Raw genomic sequence first — 24,991 nt, forward strand, 5'->3', positions numbered from 1 at the left:
GTTTGTTTGTTTCTGTTTTTGATACGGAGTCTCACTCTGTCACCCAGGCTGGAGTGCAGGGGCACAATCTCAGCTCACTGCAGCCTCCGCCTCCCGGGTTCAAGCCATTCTCCTACCTCAGCCTCCTGAGAAGCTGGGATTACAGGCGCCTGCCACCAGGCCTGGCTAATTTTTGTATTTTTAGTAGAAATGGAGTTTCACCATGTTGACCAGGCTGGTCTTGAACTCCTGACCTCAGGTGATCCGCCTGCCTTGGCCTCCCAAAGTGCTGGGATTACAGGCGTGGGCCACCACTGCACCTGGCCCATATAGTAGTTTTATTTGTCATTTTTTTGAGGAGCCTCCATACTGCTCCCCATAGTGGCTGTGCTAATTTACATTCCTACCAACAATGTGTAAATGTTCTCTTTTCTCTGCATCTTTGCCAGCATTTGTTATTTTTTGTCTTTTTGGTAACAGCTATCCTAACGGGTGAGATGATACGGCACTGTGGTTTTGATCTGCATTTCCCTGATGATGTAATGTTGAGCTTTGTTCATATATCTGTTGACCATTAGTATGCCTTCTTTGAGAAATATCTGTTCAGATCATTTGCCTATTCAAAATGTAAATGTTAGGCTATGTATACTTTACCACAATTAAAAAAAATACACACATGGGGGAAAAAAACCAATTAGCTAACTGGTGATTGTGTGAAGGATGAACTGGAGTAGGCCAAGGTGATCAAGAAGAAGGTTGATAGATTAATCTGGTCAGGAGGTCATGAGAACTTCAAATGAGGCGGTGAGCATCAGGAAAAAATTTGTGAGAAGAATGGTCAGGACCAAATGAGTTTGGTTTTGGTCCTGCTGAGTTCGAGGCGTATGGTGGAAACTGCCCAGCTCCCTCCTTCAGAAATGAGACACTCTTTCCATAGCTGGCCCGGTAGAGGCTGTTAATGGCCACCAGCTGTGTTCCTTTATGGGCATTGCCCTTGGCTGAAAGGAGCTACAAGGAGTTCATGGGTGACTTTGGCCAGAGGAGTTTATGAGGAGAGGAAGGTCTGGGTTGCAGAGGATGGAGGCCACGTGGGAGGCAGCGAGGGGTCACAGAACCTGAGTCTTGAAGGAAGGGTAGGAATCAAAACATGGGAAGACCTGCTAGGCAGGGAAAGTCATGTAAACAAAGGAACCTGGGCTGGGGAGTCACCCACTTTGAAGGGAACTGCAAGGATGCCTAGAAAAGTGGGCAATGCCTAGGCATGGCTCTCTCAAATGGTAAGCGGTGGAGTCTGAGTAGATTCAGCCAGGGAGTCTCCACACCTGTGCCTGAGTTCTAATGGATTCAGGATACTTCCCCCTAGTGGAAACCAAAGACATTCTGTCCCCAGAGTGTGGACTTGACCCTTCCTACAGGATAAGTGTTTCAGTCATGGCCTCCTTGGACTCCATGTTTATGAGTGCGGACGTAATAAATTTTCTGAAGTCAGTTCCATTAAGCCAGTTTAACTCCCTGATCATTTTCCTATCCTGTCTAGTAAATGTGTTTCTAATACTTTTTACTTTTATTTTTGTTTTACTAACATTATTTTCCAAAAAATGTAATTTTGTTTTGTACATATTATACAGGAAGGATTGAATACATCTCATCTAAAAAATTGTATCCATTATAAAACTTCTGCCTTTGTGAATTTTCTATTGTGACCATTGTTTCTATTAAATCCAATTTTTCTGGACATATGTTTGTAGGTCTAAATTTTATCAAAACAATTTGGTCTTTTATAAAATCTCTAATAAATTGTTCAGTGTGAAATTTTAACCATATTAGTTTATTTTGAGATTATTCTTTCTAATAAAATTCATTGTGACTAAGAAAAAATGTTCCTCAATAAAAATCTGTTGTTGAGGCTTCTGTAGTTAACTCTGTGTTCTTTTTGGATGTGCCACGAAGAGGCAGGCCACAAGAGAGTTTAGTGGTAATCCAGTAACAAATGGATAATCACAAACCTCAGGGTGAAACTTAGAATCTCCTTTACCAGTGAAATTCTAAGACACTAATGAAATAGTTATTTTTGTCTTACAATCAAGGAATGGCTTAAGCTCTGGGGAGAAGTCTGGCTCATTAATTTCTAGGATGGCTTTATCTTTGCACACTCTTCCTTTCCTTGGAAAGTGACAACATAGTTTTTTTTAATCTCCCTTGAAACCAATGACAATGTTAATCTTGTTTTTTAAATGTCTTGGTTAGTGAAATTTCTTCTTTCAATAGCATATTATTATCCTCAGCTCCTTAACTCAGGTTAAGTTATTAAAACAAGCTAAGGTGCACACAATAACCGTGGGCTTGTGCTCAGGTTGACCTCTGTAAAATTACTTTATTTTTAGCATTTGAAGCCTACAAAAACAGCAAATTTATATGAGTCAACTAAGATGAATAACTTTCAAAGTTGAGGGAGTAAAAATGAACTGGCAGCAAGCAACACGCCAAGATGAAGATTATCTAAACTTCATGTTAGGCTAGAATTAGAAATCCTCATGTCTAGGCAGTAGATCTGATGTCAAAGCCTGAAGTGCCCACCATCGTAATTAATACGAGTGAGTGAGGTGTGCTAGACAGGGACTACAGCGACCCCAGAGGCATGCGTGTGTGCCCTCCGCAAGGGGCTGGCTGCTCAGCTCTAGCCCATTTCCCTAAGCAGCCCTGCCAGTTGCTATAGCAGAAACACAGGCCCAGGTGGCCAAATCTTCTGTTTTTCAAAGAAATCAGAAATCCGGATGTTTATATGAGATTGCCTGACTTAATTCCTGTGTGAGAATTAATTCTAATTTATGACTCCTGATATTTGTGACATGATAAAATAGAATAACAAATTCATACTGTATTGACCATAAACCAGTGCTCCCAAATGTAGGGTTGAGTTCACACACCCAGGGGATACTTTAATAATTTTTATTTGTGTATATTTATAGTATACATAATCCATTAGAGTAATGGTGTCTATATATTAATCAAGAGAGTTCAGAGAACCTCTTATGGAGACTACATCTCCAGAATATCATGGACAATGGTTCTTAAACTCTGATGGACTTAAAAAAAAAAAAACTTATTTTAATGCATATTTCTAGACATTACACCGTGGTATTCTGATGCATGTGGTCTAGGGTGAGGGTGAGAAATCTGCTTTTTTAACAAGTGCCCCAATTGATTTTGAGTCCAAAAGTCCACAGACTAGACTTAATAAACACAGGTATGTTTTTAAGAGTGTAGGCTCTTGAGTCAACAAGTCCTGGGATCAAATATTAGCTCTAATCCTATCAGTAGTGATCAGCCATGGGACTTTGAGAAAGTTAAACTGTTCAAAGTCCTAATATTCTAATACGTAAAATGTGCATAATAATAATGGCTACTTCATAAGTTTGTAGAACAGTGCTCAGCACATAGGAAAGGCTCAAAAAATATTAACTGTTTTTATTATGATTAATTCATCCTTAAGTCCTGTGGGCAGTATTAGGGGCGTTGCAGGCAAGCTAAGCGGTGGCCCTTGTCATCCACCTTACAAAGAGCCTTCGACTGAGCACAGCCCCTTTCTTGTATCACACCCTCCTTTGTCTGCCCTTTCTCAAATTCTTTTCCTCTTCAAAGCTCTTGATGTTCTTTTTAACTTGGTTTCATCTATATGAAGATATTCATGGACATGAATACTCATCACACCTATCTCTTTACTGATGAATGTGTTTGAAAATTTTCCTGATAAAAAAGTTTTAAAAAGTCTATATTCACATGAACTGCACCAAACATATTCTTCCTAAGGATGACTCTAATATCACATGACTTTACACCTGGGCAATGAATTTGAGGAACGATCTCTCCAACTTCTGCAATGTGTGAGTCACTGGGAGAGTTTCTGATGTCACCAATATGAATAAAGTCTGAGCTTTATTCATGGACCTAGTGTGCATTCTGTGTGAAGCACATCGACCATGCCGATATGTAGAAGTAGCAGTTTGTCAGAGCTGTTGGAGGTGGTGTTTCCAGCCCAACCATGATCTTGCTGCTGCAGTAATCTAGTTGGCCAGGCCCTGTACTCAATACTGGGGCCAAATCCCCAGCTCCAGACAGGCACTCCCACCAACAAAAGCAGATGATCATAGGAACAGGTAAAAGAAAAATGTAGACAGATGAACATTCATTACTACTACTGGGAAAGAAATTCAAAGCACATGCCCTGATTTCCACAACTCAGTGCCAATGTCTTTATAAAAAGATACTATTAATAGATTGGAAAGTATAACCTAAAAATCACCAAGAAAATTAAAAAAGCAAATACCAGCAAGCATTGAATGGTATATACACAAAGTGATATTCTATTTTTGGATAAGTGTTTGAAAACCTCATTATGCTGAATTCCCAATGGAAAAATTCCAAGTGAATCTTCCCCCCAAATCTAATTCTAATAGAATTAGAATTGCCACAAAATGAATCAGTTTTAGGCTAAGCTGCTGTAACAAAAAGGCCCAAGGACACATGACTTAACCAAGAGTCTATTTGTATTTTCCATCGCAGTCTTGATAGTCCACGGCAGTAGGGCTGCCAGGCCATCACTGCATAGGACTTCCAACCCAATCACTGGACATGGGGAAGGAGCCACAGGAGTGCATGCCAGTTTCTTTATAGGTGCACATCACGGAAGTGCACAAGTCACTTCTGCTCACACTCCATTGGACAGAACTTAATCACACAGCCATCCTTAACTGCAGAGTATGCTAGGACATGTGGTCACCAGCTGGGTGGTTATATGGCCAACCCAAGTTCAGTACTTTTATTATTAAAGAGAGGATGGATATTGTTGAACAACTAGCTGCATCTGCTTTATGCACCCTTGTACAGTAGAAGAGCAGAAAGTTTTTAGATTTCTGAAATCATCAGTCAGAAGCCTGTGCAGGATCATGGTTAAGTAGATGGTATTTGGAATCTGACTGCCTAGGTGCAAACCTAGTTCTCTAGCTCACTGTGTACCCTTGGGCAAGTTACTTAACATCTGTGTGCCTCAGTTTCCTTATGTGTATTTTGGAAAAAATAACAGTATCTATGTCATAGGCTGTCATAAGAAATAGATTGGATATCTTTCAAAGTGTATAACATAGTTTCCACAACATAACCCCTATGAAAATCCCAACAGCATTTTTTTGCAGAAATAGAAAAATCTATCCTAAAATTCATATGGACTCTCAAGAGACTCGAATCACCAAAACAATCTTGAAAAAGAACAAGGTTGGAAATCTCGTACTTCCTGATTTCAAAGCGTATCACAAAGCTACAGTAATCAAAGCAGCATGGTGCTGGTGTAAAGACAGACATATAGACCAATGAGATAATATAGAGAGCCCAGAAATAATATAGTTTCCAGCCTATACCAGGCACTTGATAAATATGCTATTATTATCATCATTATCATCTTAATCATCACTAAGCCTGAACATAATTACCAGTTTCTCTCCCAGCCTACTTCTCTGCATATTGCATGCTGATGTCATGTTACTTCAGGTTCATTTCTCTCCTTTTTTTATAGACTTTGAGTTTGGCAAGAGTATTGACAAGGTATAAGGAGAAACATGATTTAGGCAGGGATTAAGTGTGGAATAATAGGCTCCAAAATCTCATTAGCCCCCAAAGATTCAGATCTGTTTTATTTTGCAGGTTTTTGAATAGAAATGAAGGGACTTATCCTTGTTCCACTGTTGGGAGTTGCTGGACAGACAATGGTGGTCAGCAAGTCTTTAGGCAAAGCCACAGCTCACACAAAGCCAATTATGGGCTCCTAGGTGCTATTGTTAATACGTTTATACAGAGTCTACAGAGTATGGAAGTCCCAGTGGGGTTTGTACTCTTGAATGCCACACTGTTAGGAATATTTTCAACACCTCACTGCCGAGAGAATGAAACAGTGAAATAAACAGCCTAAAGGGGAGCTATATTGTGCAGGTAATTTCGGAGCAAGCTTGAGGTCAAGGAATGAAACACTGAAGGAATGAAGCATAGAGGTCAAGGCCTGGGCATGTGTTTTCCATTGCCTTCAGCTACTACTACTTCTGGAGTTTCAGAAGGACTTAGCAAGAGCCAAGAAAAGTGTCTGAGTGTTTATTGGCGACTATGCCAAAATTCTTGTTTGACATTTGTTCAGAGCAACATTATTTGATGTCCCAGGTGGAAGCTGTCTACTTTTTCCTTCCATGAAATAATAGCTGCAATTTAAATACAGTAAATGGTAACGACCAAATTTGAGTTTCACTTTATATTTCAAAAGTGTTAGTGCCAGTTTACTCCACTCATGCCATCGTCAAAATCTACTACATATTTTTATTTAAAGGTCCACATCTGAAAAATAATCTGTTTTCAGTCCTACGCTCTACCAGGAGATAATTAGAAATTAAGTGACCTGTAAGAATGTACAACTCTTACAAACAAAGTCAAGGATCAGATGCCAGCCATTCTTCTCCCTGACATGTGCGGTCGATGCCAAAGCAGATGGATTCTATTAGAGTCACTCTTCTCTTCTGGCTCTACCATGCCCAAGGGAGTTGGTGACTGCTCCCAGACTTACACACTGCCACAAGGAGCTGCCACTTCACTGAGTGCCTGGATCCATGGTGTCTGCAATTCAATTCCATGGTCCCTAGGGCAACCTGAGGTTCCCAGGGGATTTACACAATAGGAAGAGTTTTCTGTTTCCTCAGAAATTGGGACATGATTTGTGCTATGATGAAAACCAGGACACTTGTGTGCCCCCCCCTTATCCTCCGAGGAACACATGGGATGATATGCATTTAGGTAAATAATAGACATTAGTTGCTGGTGTACACAACTCAGGACTTCAATGAACTCCAGTCCTAGAGAACAACGTGACAAACAAGTGGCTGGTTCTATGCTACAGTCTCAACTAGGATTTCATAGCCTGAGGTCCCTACACCCTCCCCGAAGGGGTCCATGGTTAGAATTCAAGGAGTCTGTGATTGTGAATGAGAGGGGAAAAATGACATCTTTATTTTCATGAACAAACTGAAAATTAGCATTTCCTTCCTTTATGAATGGAGACAGTAAATCATGGAAGACTTTAGCAGTGCTTTTGATGATAGAAACCACAGATAGATTCATATCACAATCATCTGTTGCAGATCTCCAAAATGTCATTTGCACTCATTGCTACACCTGAGGTTGTCCTATGGGTACCCTCTCCTCCCTCTACCTTGCACCCTCACCACTGCTTCCAGACCAGTCGCAGATACTGGCACTCCTGGTGGGGGCACGGAGGGGTTGTCACACTGTAGGGAAATTTGCCCCCTGCCCACCTGGCCACCACAAAGTGGCAGCTTCCTGCTGTCTGCCTCCAGGAGTCACTTCTGCGTGGCCTCTTTGGGGAACTGCGGAATTTACAGTGGACCATAAGAGTTAGAATATTTTGAATATCCCCAGGGTCACAACCACGCTACCCTGTCCTTAAATCTCTGCCACTTTCACAAAGGACATTCCAGGGAGGTTTACTTGCTGAGATAGTTGTGTGAACAACTGAAATGTCACTTCCCACAGGTTCCTAAAACTGCTACCACCAGAGGGACTGGAATTCACAAATAATGGCAATGTTACATTAGAGGGGAGGTGGATCACAGGTGCTTTGCCTTCATCAGCTTTCATTCCCGGAACCAAACTGCCACTTCACTGGGGCTGAGGCCATTGCATCCCTGTCATTACCCCTGAGTACACATCTAAAACAACCGACAGTCACTAACATTTAGTAAATAGCAGCTGTCCACCGCCCCTTAACCCCATCCCCAAATGGAGATCCCTTTTTCCAGCTCACAGCACTCACACATGCAGAGGGCTTCACTGTTGCTTTAAAGCTTGTGTAAGAAAATTAAAAATTTGGAAATTCTCCTATTGATCCAAGAACATCCCACTGAATATTTTCTTTGCAGTCCAGCATATTTTTCAGGCCCTAACTGGTGAATGATGCCTTTGATCATTATTCAGCAATTAAGTGTGTAATGATTTCTGCGGTGCGCTATTGAGCCGTTCCTAATGGCAGCCTGCATCTGGGCCCAGCTGGTAGTGGCTTTCCTTCTCTTTCAGTGGACTGGGCACTTGGAGTCAAAACAGCTGAGTGGATATTCTCACTCTGCCACTTCTGAGCCGTGTGCCCTTGGGAGCCGGGCTCTCCAAGCCTCAGCCATTTATCTAAAATGAAGTTGGCGAGAGGTTTGGAGGAATGTAACAGGCCCAGCTCAAGGACCAGCATTTAACAAGGACTCAGTCATTTGTTATTTTTGTTGTTTTAATGCTCTTTGGTATTTGAGGAAGCCAAGCGGCAGGCAAAGAAACAGGAGTGTTTGGAATAATAGAGGGAAGGAGCAACCTTGTTATCACTTTATTGTGTGTAAAAGTCTGCTAGAGAGGCATTCTTTAGATTAACAACTTTTTTAAAAAATGCAAATACAGAGGCTGAGACAGGAGGGTTAATTGAGGCTAAGAGGTCAAGACCAGCCTAGGCAACATAGCAAGAACTTGTCTCTACAAAAAATAAAACATTAGTCAGGCATGGTGGTGCGCACCTGTAATCCCAGCTACTGAAGAGGCCGAGATGGGAGGATTGCTTGAGCCTGGGAGGTCAAGGCTGCAGTGAACCATGATCACACTCTAGCCTGGGCAACAGAGAGACCTTGTCTCTAAAAAAAATATGCAAATACCTGTGGGGGTATACTTCATTAGACCCTTGGCAATAATTTACACTTGTGGGATATGTGTGACTACAACAAAATAACTTATGAGCATCCACAGCTTCCCCTTTGCAGGGGATCGGCAGTGAATGTGGAAGACGAAATACAAAAGGGGTGGGGGCAGAGCTCTGTCATGATTCTCTGCCAGGTGGGTGTGAAATGTAAGGACTCACTTTCAATAATGCAGCCTGAGAGAAATGTCAGAGTACTTTGAGGAATCCCTAAAAGGAGAAGACTGGAGCAGTTAAAATTTAGGAAGGAAGTTGATGGGAGAGGGGAGAAAAAGGGACTCCAAAGAATTATTGCTGTGGCACATATACACCATGGAATACTATGCAGCCATAAAAAATGATGAGTTCATGTCCTTTGTAGGGACATGGATGAAACTGGAAAACATCATTCTCAGTAAACTATCGCAAGGACAAAAAACCAAACACCGCATGTTCTCTCTCATAGGTGGGAATTGAACAATGAGAACTCATGGACACAGGAAGGGGAACATCACACTCCGGGGACTGTTGTGGGGTGGGGGGAGGGGGGAGGGACAGCATTAGGAGATACACCTAATGCTAAATGACGAGTTAATGGGTGCAGGAAATCAACATGGCACATGGATACATATGTAACAAACCTGCACATTGTGCACATGTACCCTAAAACCCTAAAGTATAATAAAAATAAAAATAAAAATAAAAAAAAAAAGAATTATTGCTGTGGTTCATATACTTCTTATTTAGGGTTGAGTTCCCCAGAAGCCGACACTACGGTGGTGTTTGGGTTGCAAGTGATTGGTTAGTGATGGCTGGGAGGGAGAGGGAGGAAACAGAAGGAAGAACTGCAGTCTGGTGTGGAGCCCTGGCCCTGGAGGGAGTCTGCCGCTCACAGACAGGGGTGGGAGGATAAGGGGGAGCCCAGCAGGCTAGAAGGCCCAGGCCTTTACACTCCTGCCTTACTCAATCTCCAGATGTGGGCTCCCCGGGAAGAGTGTGACCTTGGCCAAAGGGGCCTCTGCAAAGTTGAGACAGACACTGACGACCTGATGGCTGAAGGCTGTCTGCACACTGCACTCTCAAGGCTGAAACGAGGGTAGGCATGTCTCTGACTAACACATTCTCTCAAGCCAGGGCTCAGATTTACATTTCCCAGCCCACTTGTGGCACAATTTGTCCATTGCTCTGTGGGCTTCTATTCCTCAGAGGAAACGTGGAAGAAGGAGGTGCTGCTGCAGATGGTCTCAGGCTGTAAATAATATTCACTGGCTCCATCTTCACTCTCTCTTCTAAATTCCCCTCACCCTCAGCTACCACCCCTGCTGGACTCAGGAGCTTACCTAGTGCTGTAACCCAGACCTTTATCCCGAAGAGGCCTAAGCACCTGGTCACCATGCCCTTTGCAGGCCAGCGTTGCTACACTTGCCTGTTTACAGTCACAATTGGGTTCCACCCATAGACCTTCCTGTCCCATTCCCATTGTGTAACAGCAGGCCTGCCTCCTTCCAATGGTCAGCCACAATCACTCCTGCCAAGGTGGTAAGTTCTCTTCCTGTTGGTCCTGGACACGAGGAGCCCAAGCTGCCCAGGTGGAAGCCATAGTTTATAATTCAAGGGACTCTTGTTATGTCCCCTGACAAAAAAGTGTGTCTCCTTTGAGTGCCAGGTTTTCTAACCCTGCAGAGCCCAGAACTAAACAAACACAAAGTCTCTCAGTGGCTGGGCTGCTGAGAGGGATGGTGGGTGGCCCACCCCCGATTCACCCTTGCTTCTGATCCTATCTGTCCTTTCTCTTAGAGCACACAATGGGCTTTCATTCAGTGAATACCTTGCATCCTAGAGATTGGCACCCCATCCTTTTAGAGGAATGCCATGGCCCTGGTGCTTCAGCTGTGCCCTCTGTGGGCTGTTTCCATGCTCCCTCAGGCTGGCAGCTTCTGGGAGGTGTGGTATGTGCTGCAACCAGTGGATCCAGGATTGTGGGCCCAGCCTACTTCTCCTTTGCTCTGCAGGGGGCCCCATGGTCTGATGCCATTGGGTCTCATACCATTGGGTCAAGCACACTGTAAGCCCCTGGACAATAGTGTTGGCTGAGGCTTGCAGGTAAGAAATTCAAATCAGTGCCCAGAGTGTGTATATTCCTGAACTGCTGCTTTTCTAGGATTGACGGGGCCCAGTGTAGTCACATTGCTGCCACACTGGCCAGTTGGTCTCTTTAGGGAATTATACCATGTCAAGGGCTCCATGCTGGTCTCTATTAATGGACATTCAGCAATGGTGATAGTTAGCCTTAGGCCATTTCCCTTTCTACTCAAAGAAGAAGCCATCAGCAGATCAGTCTTGGTAAGGGAAAGTCCATGGCGCTGCCCAGGTATTGTCTCCATCTTTGCCACTGTGGCCACTTCATCCATGTGCCAGCAACAGGATAGCTGATGACAGAGGCTAGCCTGGGCATTTTTTCTACTTGGGTGTTATTGCCTCTTCTCTAATGGACACTGTCTGGTGGATGGTAACATTTGATACAAACACCTGCACACTTTGTCCCCGTTTGTCTAAACATATGCTCCCCCTAAACCTCTTTCTGTCTGATTTTCTAATTATTTTCTGTCCAGGTCTCTGACCAGCTGGCTGGCCCATCTGATGCCATCTGTAAATTCATAAAGATTCTACCGGGCCAGGTGTAGTGGTTCATGCCTATAATCCCAGCACTTTGGGAGGCTAAGGCAGGCAGATCACTTAAGGTCAGGAGTTTGAGACCAGCCTGCCCAGCAAAACCCTGTCTCTACTAAAAATACAAAAATTAGCCAGGTGTGGTTGCAGGTGCCTGTAATCCCAGCTACTCAGGAGGCCGAGGCAGGGTAATCTGTTGAACCCAGGAGGCGGAGATCACGCCACTACACTCCAGCCCGGGCAACAGCGTGAGACTCTGTCTTAAAAAAAAAAAAAAAAAAAAGACTCTACCCTTGAGCCATTTCTCTTACCACACAAAGTGGATGGCCAAATGTACCCAAAGTTCTGTCCATGGGGAGGATTTTCCTTTGCCACTGTCTTTCAAGGCCACCCTGAGTGGAGCTGAAGGGCAGCTGCTGTCTGTTTTCAAATTGCACGCACATACTGACCCATCCGTAACCCAAGCTTGGGCTTTCTCCTTCAGTTAGTTGCACAGAATCACACCTGCAGCCACAAGTGTGAGCTGAAGAAGGCAAGCTGGTGTAGGAGTGGTGGGTGCCATGGGGGTCTGTCTTCCCTCTCATGCTGCTTGTTTGTGCTTTCTGGTCCTGTTTATGCTCATTCTTGGATATACCTCTTCATTTTGTGAAGAACTGTTGTGGGGCCAGTCTAATACCATGTCTTGGTGAGTCTGACAGGACCCAACTTACAACTGGCAATTCTAGAAGTCTGGTCACTTTCCGTCCTATGGTAAGACATTCTGTCTGTACCAGGACCCAGGAGCATACCGAAAGTTGTTTTTCAAAAGGCATGGCCTTGCTCCTGAACCCCAGGATCTATATTGTGATTCTTCCACTGGGGCTTGCCACAAACTCCACGTGGTCTTTTTTCCCATCACTGATACTTGCAACACCATGGGATCTGCTGACTCATGTAACTCATGCAGGAGGGTTGCATGCATTGCAGCCTGGACCTGCTGCAGACCCCTTTCCTGTTTTGCAGCTCTCAAATCCAGCAGCTTTTCACCTCTTTCAGTATATGAACTGTAGAAATATGTCTAGCCATAGAATATGATGCCTCCAGTTCCCAAAGAGATCCACCAGGCATAGTGTGTCTTTCTTTGTGGTCAGAAGTAAAACATGCAGTAATTTGTCTTTTCCTTAGGAGGAGGTGCCCACATGCCCCTGACCACTGGACCATAACATTTTAATGGATATAGCTGGCTCCTGTATACTCAAAGAGTTTGTCTTCCACCACCCATGTCTTACCAGCCTCCAGCATGCTAGTCACCTTTTGCTCATTTGTTCCTGTCAATATAATGCCTCATGTAATAAGTTAATATCTTGTTATGTGGAATGTCACAGAACAAAACTAAGAGCTCTGTGTGGGAGTAGTGCCAACTGCCAATTATGTCCATCTGAGTTGTTCAGTTGGTGACAGGGGAGCTAATCACAGGGTGGTTCATGAGCACAGTAGGCCAGATCTCTTCATAGTACATCATGATAGAGGGAAGACATTTACACAGCTCTGGAGCAAAACTGAAAAATATATATTATTGCCCATCCGATGTGAATGTGAATCATTTCTAATTCCCTTTCTTGACTGTGATAAAAAGGAATGTATTCATCAAATCAGTGACCACATGCCATATATCTAATGCCATATACTTTATCTAGCAAAGATATCATATATTTTACTCCATTTTCTGTTGATATAACTGAATACCTAAGACTGAGTAATTTATAAATAAAATAAATTTATTTATTATGGTTTTGGAGACTGGGAAATCCAAGAGCATGGCACTGGCATCTGGTGAGGACCTTCTTGCTGGGTTACAATATGACTGAAGGCATCACATAGTGAGGGCAAGAGCATGCATGCCAGCTCAGGCCTCTCTTCCTCTTCTTAGAAGGCCCATCATGAGGGCCCTACCCTGATAAACTTTAATCCTAATTATCTCCCAAAGGATCCACCTCCAATCAACATATGAATTTGAAGATTAAGTTTCCAACATATGAAATTTGGGAAACACAGTCAAACCATAGTACTATATATTGCCTAGTGGCTATAACTGGTGACACTACTTAGTTATGTTTGTTGTAGTCTATAGCAGGAGTCAGCAAACTCAAGCCTGAAGGCCAAGTCCAGTCCTCTACCCATTTTTGTAAGCAAAATTTTATTAGAACACAGCCACAGGCTGGGTGCAGTGGCTCATGCCTGTAATCCCAGCACTTTGGGAGGCTGCGGCGGGTGGATCGCCTGAGGTCTGGAGTTCGAGACCAGCCTGACCAACATGGAGAAACCCTGTCTCTATTAAAAATACAAAATGAGCCAGATGTGATGGTGCATGCCTGTAATCCTTGCTACTCAGGAGGCTGAGGCAGGAGAATTGCTTGAACCTGTGAGGTGGAGGTTGCAGTGAGCCAAGACTGCGCCATTGCACTCCAGCCTGGGCAACAAGAGCCAAAGTCCATCTCAAAAAAACAAAACAAAAAACAACAACAAAAAAACACAACCACATTTACAAATTATCCATTCTTGTGATGGTTAATACTGAGTGCCAACTTGATTGGATTGAGGGATACAAAGTATTGATCTTGGATGTGTCTGTGAGGGTGTTGCCAAAGGACATTCACATTTGAGTCAGTGGGCTGGGAAAGGCAGACTCACCCTTAATCTGGGTGGGCACCATCTGATCATCTGCCAGCACAGCTAGAATATAAGCAAGCAGAAAAATTTGAAAACAGAGACTGGCCTATATATATAGGAATATATCTATATATCTATATATAGAGAGAGAACTAATGGAAAATATATATATTATATAGGTCTATATCTATCTATATATAGATATATATATATATATATTCCATTAGTTCTGTCCCACTAGAAAACCCTAATACAACGCTACAACAGAATTTAATAGTTGCAACAGGAAACTCTATGGCTTGCAAAATTTAAGATATTTACCATCTGGCCCTTTATGAAAAAAGCTTGCTGACTCTGGATTTATAGTAATCCCCCAAGATCAATTTGGTTTCTCAGGGCCTAGATTGGCAAATTAAAGGGGGATATTTTAGGAATCACCATGTCTACATCTTTTTGATCCTGAAGATTGGCATCGATCTCTGCTTTTTCTCACAATATCACTGTGTTAGGGTGTGGGGGGAGCGCAGGAGAGGTTCAGAGTCTTTTACTTCATCTTTCCTGCTATGATAGCCTACTCTTACCTCACAGACCAAGAGCTCTATGTGGGAGTTGCACCAACTGTCAATTATGTCCATTTTAGTTGTACAGTTGGTGACAGCGGAACTGATCACAGACTAGTTCACAGACACAGTAGACCATTAAGCCAGAACTTGGTTAAAATTGTATTTATTACCTAGTTCCCATATACCTTCACTGTAACAAGAGTGTTATGGTGATGCTTCAGGTCTCTAGGTATCAATGTCTACTCAGATTTTGTTTCCAGCAGTCTGCAAAATATCTAGATATTCCCCTTTTCCCATTGCAGTTATCAGAGTAAATGTCACATGAAGAAGAGGAAGAGGCTTCTGAATTGTCTTCTGGGGTGGGAGGATGAAAGGTACTTTCATAATTGTAAACCAAAAAGTGACTGAGGCAACTGAATTGATTTAGAGGTTTATTCTGGCAAAGTTTAGGATGTGCCCAGGAAAAAGAGACACAAGTCACAGTAGAATCCTGTCTCCTGTGCTTTTTCCAAAGAAGGTTTTGAGGACTTCAATATTTAAAGGGGAAAGAGTGAGCAGGAGGGGAAGAAGGAAAAGAAAAAAGGAGGGGAGTGAGTAGGCAATGAGGCAAGTGGTGACATTCTTCTGAGGCTCTAATTAGCACTCAGTGAATCTACATTTTATATGTGCAAAGGAAAAAGTGGAGGGAAAAGTCAATTATGCATTGGTCTTGTGCTTAGTAGATCTACATTTTATATAAAAGAAAGTAAGCATGTGAAATTACAGCTATCTGGGAACAAAAGTAAAGCAGTTTTTATGTGACTCTGTTCGTAAGCTTAACTTTCCATTTGGCACAGTGAATTTGGGGTCCCAAGATTTTATTTTCCTTTCACATAATGTACTTGAGCAGCATCTGTAGTCAATGGGCTCTGTAAGTTCAGAGGAGTCTGGAGAATTAACCTTCCTGAACTTGTTCCTTGGCTTTTCCACCCTTCTTGAGGAAATGAGAGCTTCTTTGTATGCATATACAGAGGCCCTCTGGCTTTCACACCTGGCTTACAAAAGCTTATTGATCAGCCCTTAAATGTTCATTATGTTTCTGTACGGGATCACTGGCACTTAGCAGTCACCATCCAATACCCTTATCCTTGCAGCTGCTCTTTTCTCCATACACCTCATATGCCCAAAATCACTCCAGCTTGTCCATTCCCTTCCATCAGTACACCTTCCAAATTCACAAAGTTTTAACAACTGGACTGCCACCTTGCCCCAGGGCTATCTGTGTTCCTCCTGCTACCAGTCCTCATGGCCACCCAGAGGCAACTGATAACTGCTCAACAACCTTATCTTATTTCCTGTTTTCTTGGGCCACTCCTGGTACCAACTCGCATAGCTTGGATTCTCTGGAAGCAAATGCTGAGATGAAGTTTGAAGTGCAAGGTATTGATTAAGAATCAACACCTGTGAAGGGAAGAAGGCAAGGATTGGGCAAAGAAAGAAGTTGAACTGCAGTGCAGGCGGAAAGTAGCCTTGGCCAATTTGGCAGGGAGCTATAGAGAGAGTGTTCTGTGCCAAGCCGGAATGAATGTGCTTATACACCTTCAATGGGCTTCATCATAGAACGTGAGCTGCTCTGGAAAGGAAGAGGCCTCTGAAGTAGCTCACTGCACACCCCATCTCACCCACCCCCAGCTGGGAAGTCAGTCCTTCTTTGAAAGGGATTTAGGCCACCTACCTATGTGTCTGTAACTGAAACACAGGTTCAGTTGCTTACTATTTGCAGAGTCTAATTAACAAGAGTGAGGTCTGGTATAAAGAAAGTGACATTTTTATTCCAAAGCTAGCTTAGGGGGAAGAAGTACAGGCTTCCTGCCTTAAGGGTAACACTTTGCTTTTGGAGCAGAAAGCAGGCACTTTTAAAAGGGGTTGTAGCATGAATGACAAGCAGCAGAGGAAGCATCAGGTGAGGGTCCACAAAACTTGCTTTAGTGCCTTATCTACCAGGTGATCAAGCTGGTGACCATTGGTGTCCTTGTGGGCAGAACTAGGTTGTAAAGGTGGCTGAAACTCTCCAAGTAGGAAATAATTTCATAGCAGGCATATTTTGCATTGTAGATTGACTATCATCTCTCGAGGCAACCTCCAGGTGAGTGAGAGCTCCACTCTGGAGCTTCTAAGCACATAATTAGATGAACTTGCTCTGTAGAGAGTGTCTGGTGAAAGGGAGGTAAAAGATTATAATTGTATTACTAAAGGGCTAAGTAGGAAGTGGGGAACAGGGAAAAATGGAGAAAAAAGAAAAAATATTTTTAAAACCCAACATTTTCTTTTTCTTAGAAAAATGGGGGTACTTTGTTACATGTCTACCCCAACACTTTCCTCAGTGTTGAGAAGTCATGTAAAGAACTTGAGTTATATTGAAATTGTTTTGGTTTGCTTACCTATGCTTCTTGAATGTGATGCTCCTCAAAGTCTTTGAATAAAAATCATAAGGGTTGGGGAATTAAGGAGGGATCAGTGGTTTAGAGTTTAGGCCACAACAGTATATGAGAGCGGGAAGGGATACTGCCCAGGGAGGGCACTGCATACTTGAAATAAAACCTGGTTAGGAAAGAGAGAGAAGTAAAGGGAAACAGGAGGACCCAGTAGTCAGACTTTGCATATATTACAAGGCTGCCTTCTGTTCAAAAAAACAGGGGAAAACATGTGTGAATGAAAATGTAGAGCAATTGGAACCTTCATACTTTGCTGATGGAAATGTGAAATGGCAAAGTCACGTTGGAAAATAGTCTGGCAGTACTTCAAAAGACTAAACATAAAGTTGCCACATGACCCAGCAATTCCACTCTTAGATATATAACCCACCAGAAATGAAAACATATGTCCACACAAAAACTTGTGCATGAATGTTTGTAGTAGCGTTATTCATAATAACCAAAAAGTGGAAACAATCCAAACATTCATCAATTGATGAATGGATAAACAATATGTAATATATTTGTACAATTGAATATTATTTGGCAATAAAAAGAATGGCAGTGCTAATACATACTGCAATATGGATGAATGAAAACATCACACGCTAATTGAAGAAAGACCAAATGTCATATGATTCTATTTACATGAAGTGTCCAGAATAGGGAATGTATAGAAACAGGAAGCGGATTAGTGGTTTCTAGGATCTGGACAAATGGGAAGTAACTGCTAATAAGATTTCTTTTTGGGGTGATGAAAATGTTCCAAAATTCATTGTGGTGATAGTTGCACAATTCTTTGAATATATTATAAACCCATTGAACTCTGTACTTTAAGTGGGGGAATCATATGTGAGTTATTTCTCAATAACACTGTTAATAAAATATTTCATTAAAACAATTACATTGATCCTGACCAGAACTATCCCTAAAAAATGTTGCCAGTTATGAGAAAGTGGCATATTTTCTATTTTTTTTAGGTTTGGACTTCTAAAATTTCTCTTCCAATATTTGGAATTCCTTTTAGGTGAACACTGGGAATTTGAGCAAGCTGTTGTGCTTGCTCAGCCCTACTCCACTCCAGCACTATAGTTGTAGCAGGAGTTTTCCTGCTCATCCGCTTCTGCCCTGTAATAGAAAATAATCTATCAATCCAAGACTTTACATTATGTCTGGGGGCCATTACCCCCTTATTTACAGCAATCTGAGCTCTGACACAAAATGATATTAAAAAAATATAGCGTTCTTCACCTCAAGCCAGCTAGGCCTTATAATAGTCACAATTGGCATTAATCAACCACATCTAGCATTCCTTCACATCTGCGCACACGCCATTTTTAAAGCTATATTATTTATATGTTCAGGCTCCATCAGCCATAATCTCAATGACGAACAAGACATCCAAAAAACAGGAGGACTATTCAAGACTTTACCCTTCACTTCCTCCTCCCTTATTATTGGTAGCCTTGCACTTACAGGTATGCCTTTCCTCACAGGCTTTAACTCTAAAGACCTTATTATTGAAACCACAAATACATCATACACCAACACCTGAGCCCTTTCTATTGCTCTTATTGCCACCTCCTTAACAGCTGTCTATAGTACCTGTATTATTTTCTTCGTTCTCATAGGACAACCTCACTTCACAACTCTGATTATTATTAACGAAAATAACCCTTCCTAATTAACTCAATTAAATGCCTAACAATCAGCAGTATCTTCGCTGGGTTCCTCATCACCAACAGTACTATTCCTGCTTCATCCCCACAAACAATTATACCACTCCACTTATAGCTCAAAGCCCTAGATGTAACCACCTTAGGGCTCTTACTAGCAATGGAGCTTAATCTAAAAGTACCCATTACAGACATTCAGCTTCTCCAATATACTAGGTTTTTATTCAGCCACAATTAACCATTCAACCTCCCACTCAAGCCTATTCACAAACCAAAATGTGGCTTCACTTCTACTAGACCTAATTTGACTAGAAAAGTCTACACCAAAGACCATCTCACAAATCTAAATTTCAGCCTCCATTACTGTATCTACTCAAAAAGGCCTAATAAAACTCTACTTCCTCTCTTGTTTTATCCCATCCCTTCTAATGCTACTATTACTTATCTAATCTATTACCCAAAGTATTTTCAATTGCAACATAAATACTAACAAATAATGATCAACTAGCAACTACCACTAATCAACACCCATAATTGTAGAAGGCAGCCACGCCCACAGAATCCTCACACAACCCCACCCCCCACCCTCAAAAATTATCCAACTCTCTACACTTTAAAATCAATTGTGATCACCACCCCATTGTACTCAACTATTCACTGAACCAACATCAACCAAATCATCCTAATAATAAACCTCCTCAAATGTCTATACTTGACCCTCATGTTTCAGGGTATTCCTCAATAGCCATCACTGCAGTATAACCCAAAACAACCATCATACCACCCAAATAAATCAAAGACTATTAACCCCATGAAAGCCCCACCAAAATTCAGCACAATACCACAACCCACAGCACCACTAATAATTAGCCCTAGGCCTCCATAAATAGGAGAAGGTTTCGAAGAAAAGCCTATAAACTCTATAACCAAGAGAACATTTAATAAAAATAAAGCATATACCATTATTCCACATGGACTATAACCATGACCTAATGATATGAAAAACCATCATTGTACTTCAACTATAAGAATACTAATGACCAATACCCGCAAAAGACACCCGCTAATACAAATTATTAACTATTCAGTCATTGATCTTCCCACAGCCTCCAACATTTCTACATGATGAAACTTTGTCTCACTTCTTGGTGCCTGCCTAATTCTCCAGATCATCACAGGATTATTTTTGGCCATGCACTATTCATCAGACACCTCAACTGCCTTCTCTTCAGTCACTCATATCAGCTGAGAGGTAAACTATGGATGAATGGTCTGCTATTTTCATGCTAATGGCGCTTCAATATTTTTCATCTGCCTCTTCTTACACATTGGCCAAGGGTTATACTATGGGTCATTACTATTTCCAGAAACCTGAAATATTGGCATTATTCTCCTATTCACAACTATAGCAACAGCATTCATAGGCTATGTGCTCCCCTGAGCCCAAATATTATTCTGAGGCGCTATAGTAATTACAAATTTACTATCAGCCATCCCATATATTGGAATTGACTTTGTACAATGAATCTGAGGCAGATTCTCATTTGACAAAGCCACCCTCACACGATTTTTTGCCTTCCATTTCATCTTACCTTTTGTCATTACAGCTCTAGCAACTGTTCACCTTTTATTCTTGCATGAAACAGAATCTAACAACCCTTCAGGAGTTTCATCAGACCCCCACAAAATCACTTCCCCCCCGACAATATACAACCAAAGATGTTCTAGGTTTAATTTTTCTCCTCCTCCTTCCCGACCTCCTGAGTGACCCAGATAATTACACTTTAGCCAACCCCCTCAATACCCCACCCCACATTAAGCCAGAGCGGTACTTTTTGTTTGCATATGCAATCTTAAGATCTATCCCTAACAAATTAGGAGGCATACTGGCCCTTGTATATCCCATTCTCATTCTAGCAGTTATTCCAGTACTTCACATGTCTAAACAACAAAGCATAATAAGTTATTAAGTCAATGCCTATTCTGAATCCTAGTGGCTGACCTGCTTACACTCACATGAATCAGAGGGCAGCCAGTCAAATATCCTTTCATTGCCATCAGACAGACAGCATCTATCATGTACTTCTCTACCATTCTCACCCTTATACCACTCACTACCCTAATTGAAAATAAACTTCTTAAATGAGAATGTCCTTGTAGTACAATTCCATACTCTGGTCTTATAAACCAGAAATGGAGAATCCCCTCCCCAGGGCAACTCAGGGAGAAAGCTTCACCGTCAACAGCCAAAGCTGAAATTCTAATTAAACTACTGCCTGAATGTTTTCACAGCACCCACTTTAACTACTTTGTCAGTATTAATCAACTAGCAGTACTAATTGATTAGTGGTGTCTGAGAGATGTTTGTGGCTATGGCTGTGGCATTGGTAGTTGAGCTTCCCATGGATATGAGGAAACTCCTAATTATTGTGGCCAAGGAATCTGCAGCTTCTTGACACCCATCTATCCATCCATCTGTCCATTCATCTATTCATCCACTTGTCTACCCATCCACCCATCCACCCACCTCTCCATTCCTCCATTCCTCTCTATCCTTCCACCCACCCATCCATCCATCCAGTTAACATCTACCAGTAAGTACCTACTGTATGTTAGACCTTGTGTAATTGCTGGAGACACAATGGAGAACACAACAGTCATCATCTTATCCTTAAGCTTATAGTACAGTGGTGAGACAGTCAAATAAAAAGGCCATGGCCACACAACGTGATTTACATGTTGGAGAGGTGAGCATAGGGGTTATGAAGAACATAGGTCTCCCTTGATAAGTCAATCCATTCAGTGCCCACTTCATCCAGACTTCTTTCTACAGTTGACTTCCTTCAGTTTTCTTTCTGTTTTCTCTCTCCATTGTAACCAGTTTCCCTTATTGAGTTAACTTTAAGATATATCCCTTTAGTGAGTAATCAGAATTTCAGATTCTTACTCCATATAAAGCATTTTAATGATGTACTTTTAGGGTATTAGAATTTTGTATCAGACCCTTGCTGCTATATTATAAATAGATGACCACACTGTCAAGGTTACAACCACATAAATATTCCAGAAACATTGTAGCAAGGATAAACTCAAGTTCATTGAAATAATTGGATTAATTACCTTCTCTTCAGAGACTTGAAATTTTTCTCCCCCTAGTAACTCTCTTTGGAGAAAGTTTTAGTATATAGCTATATGCATTCATCTCCATCTGTCTTAGATGGCTAGTTTGGGTTTTCCTATGTGCTCTCAGCAGTTCTGTGAAATTGTTTGCTATTGCATCTTCAGTTCTATTATGATTTGAGATATTTTGAAAGAAGAGTTAGCTTGTTGCTTTCTGCATTATGTTGACCACATCCTCACCTGTGTCAATTTACTTCAGAGTTCCTTTTTTTTCTAAAACCACATTATCAATCTTTGTAATAATAGGTTTTTAGGTATTACAGATGCTTTTTCATAATTTATTTTATTTTGATTTACATAGTCTCCCAATTTAAAAGAAGCCAATGGTATTCATACTTCAGGAAGACCTGGGCAAGTTCTGAGAGTTTGAGTCCTTTGAATAGAATACTGAAGGACATATGCTACTTCTAGTTTGCTTTACAATTTCTCAGCACTGACATTTTAATTTTATTTTTTAGAGACAGGGTTTTGTCATGTTGCCCAGGCTGGTCTCAAACCCCTGAGCTCAAGTGATCCGCCTGCCTTGGCCTCCCAAAGTGCTGGGATTACAGGTGTGAACCACTGTGCCTGGCCTGAAATTTTTGAAATTTAAGAAATACTGTATAGATCTAAATATTTATTTGAGAGATGGAGAGAAGGGCAATTGAGTGCTAGTAATCTATATGATGTAACTAAAGTGAAGACGCCATTATATTGTTTGAACATGATATATAAATTTTATGGTTTGTTTCTAATCTAAATGTTACTTTGAAAAGTTATGGACAAGTCCAGTTGTTTTTGCCTCAGCAGAGAAGTTTCCTCAAATTGAAACTAATTAAGAAAAACATCTAAAAACTTTAACTACTCAACAAATATTATCTAATTTGGTATTACCGTCCACAGGAGTCAAATTATGCGAAAATCTTGCTTATAACTACATAATTAGTGATCTTATTGAAGTGAAGAAAAAATAACATATGGAAAAAGTATAAAATACACTGTGAATTAAATGTCTTTATTTACTGCTCTTCTCAACATCTCTGGACTATCAACGGACCACCCAGACATGCACAATAATAATTTAATTTTATCATGTTTGATATTTTGCCAAATTTTACATTTTATACTTATCTTTTTTCTATTTTGTCAATAAGCAAGTTTTTCAAAGTAGGAGAAGAGAACATATTTTAATTAACTGTTTGTTGGCTTGACTTATAACTTTCATTATTTTATTTATTTATTTTCTGTAGAGATGGGGTTGCACCATGTTGGCCAGGCTGTTCTTGAACTCCTGGCCTCAAATGATCTGCCTGTGTAGGCCTCACAGAGTGCTGTGATTACAGGCATGAGCCACTGCACCCAGCTTGATTTATAGCTTTTAAATGTTTACACTTATAGTATGTAGCTTTCCATCTGTACTCTGGCCACAGGCTCCACAAGTGTTTGAGGAGAGCCTACCTTCACGCCTTAGATTTTTTTTTTTTTTTTTAGACAGAGTCTCGCTTTGTCTGTCACCCAGGCTGGAGTGCAGTGGTGCAATCTCGGCTCACCGCAACTTCCGCCTCCCCGGTTCAAGCGATTCTCCTGCCTCAGCCTCCCGAGTAGCTGGGACTATAGGCGCATGCCACCACACCCAGCTAACTTTTTGTACTTTTAGTATAGACAGGGTTTCACTGTGTTAGCCAGGATGGTCTCGATCTCCTGACCTCGTGATCCGCCTGCCTCGGCCTCCCAAAGTGCTAGGATTACAGGCGTGAGCCACTGCGCCCGGCAGATATATATATATTTTTAATAGCACTATATTCACATGATTAAAAACTTTAAAAATAAATGTGAAAAGCTAATTGCCACTCTAATTTCATCCATCACATTCTCACATCTGCCTGCAAACCATTTCTTGGATAATCACATTTATAAAATTATATATGAATATAGCTTTGTATTATCCTCCCTCCCTTTTATATAAATGTTAGCATTCTGTGTATATTGTTTTATACCTTGCCCTTTCCACTTAACATATTTTGGAATATTTTCATATTAGTTAATCGAGAAGTTTCTCAATCTTTTAAAACAGTTGCATAGTAGTCCTTTGTATGGATATATTATAACTTATTATTTGACTATTCCAAGGACATTTGGGTCATTTCCAATTTGTTACTATTACACACAACACTGCACTGAATAAGCTTCTATATTCACCATTTTGTTTGTGTGCAAGTAAATCTGTGGGAAAAAAATGACAAGAAGTGGGATTGCAACATTAAAAGGTATGGCAGGGCTTCTCTGCTAATGACATTCAGGGTGAAGGAATTGGTCAGTGTTTGGGACTGGTCTGCCTACATGCCTGTTTAGTATTACTGCTCCTTGCTCCCAAAATGTCAGCAGCAGCACCCTCTGTCACAGAGGTCAGCCAGTGTGTGCTTTTTCACCTTTCCAACTGCCTCTGAGTGGGAGGCAGGATGGTCATGTCTCCAACATTTATATTTGTCATTTCATTTTATTTGTAATTTGTTTGAATTTCTAATTTTACTAATCTTTGTAAGTTTAATAATGTATTAGTTTCCTGTGGCTGCTGTAACACATTGCTGCAGCCTTGGTGGCTTAAAACAACGAAATTTACTCTCTCACAATGCTGGGTGCCAGAATTCTGAAATCAAGTGTGCAAAAAAGGTGTCCGCAGGGTCACATTCCTTTCAGAGACTCTAGAGGTGAATCCATTCCTTGCCTCTTCCAGCTTCTGGTGGCTGTAAGAGTTCCTTGGCTTACAGCCATATCACTCCAGTCTCTGACTGCAGCTTCACATGGCCTTCCTCTCTTTATACCTTCTCTGTATGTCACTTAAAAACTCCCTCTGCCTCTCTCTTATTGCACATGTGGTCTTATTATACATGTGATCGTATTACACATGTGACTGCATTTAGGGCCCACTCAAATAATTCAGGGTAAATGCCTCCTTTCAAGATCCTTAACTTAATCTTTTGTCATATAAATGAATATTCCCAGGTCCCAGGGATTAGAACACGAACATGTCTTTGGGGCCGCCATTTAGCTTACTGCAATAGATGTTGCCAAGTTGTCCTCCAA

General features: G+C 41.5%; 1 pseudogene; it reads left to right on the top strand.

Moving 5' to 3' along the window:
• The first annotated feature begins 3,959 nt into the window (after window positions 1-3,959).
• Window positions 3,960-19,197, top strand: LOC115838033 (annotated as a pseudogene).
• The last annotated feature ends 5,794 nt before the right edge of the window (window positions 19,198-24,991 follow it).

Source organism: Nomascus leucogenys, chromosome 13, assembly GCF_006542625.1.
Source record: "Nomascus leucogenys isolate Asia chromosome 13, Asia_NLE_v1, whole genome shotgun sequence".
Lineage (NCBI taxonomy): Eukaryota > Metazoa > Chordata > Mammalia > Primates > Hylobatidae > Nomascus > Nomascus leucogenys.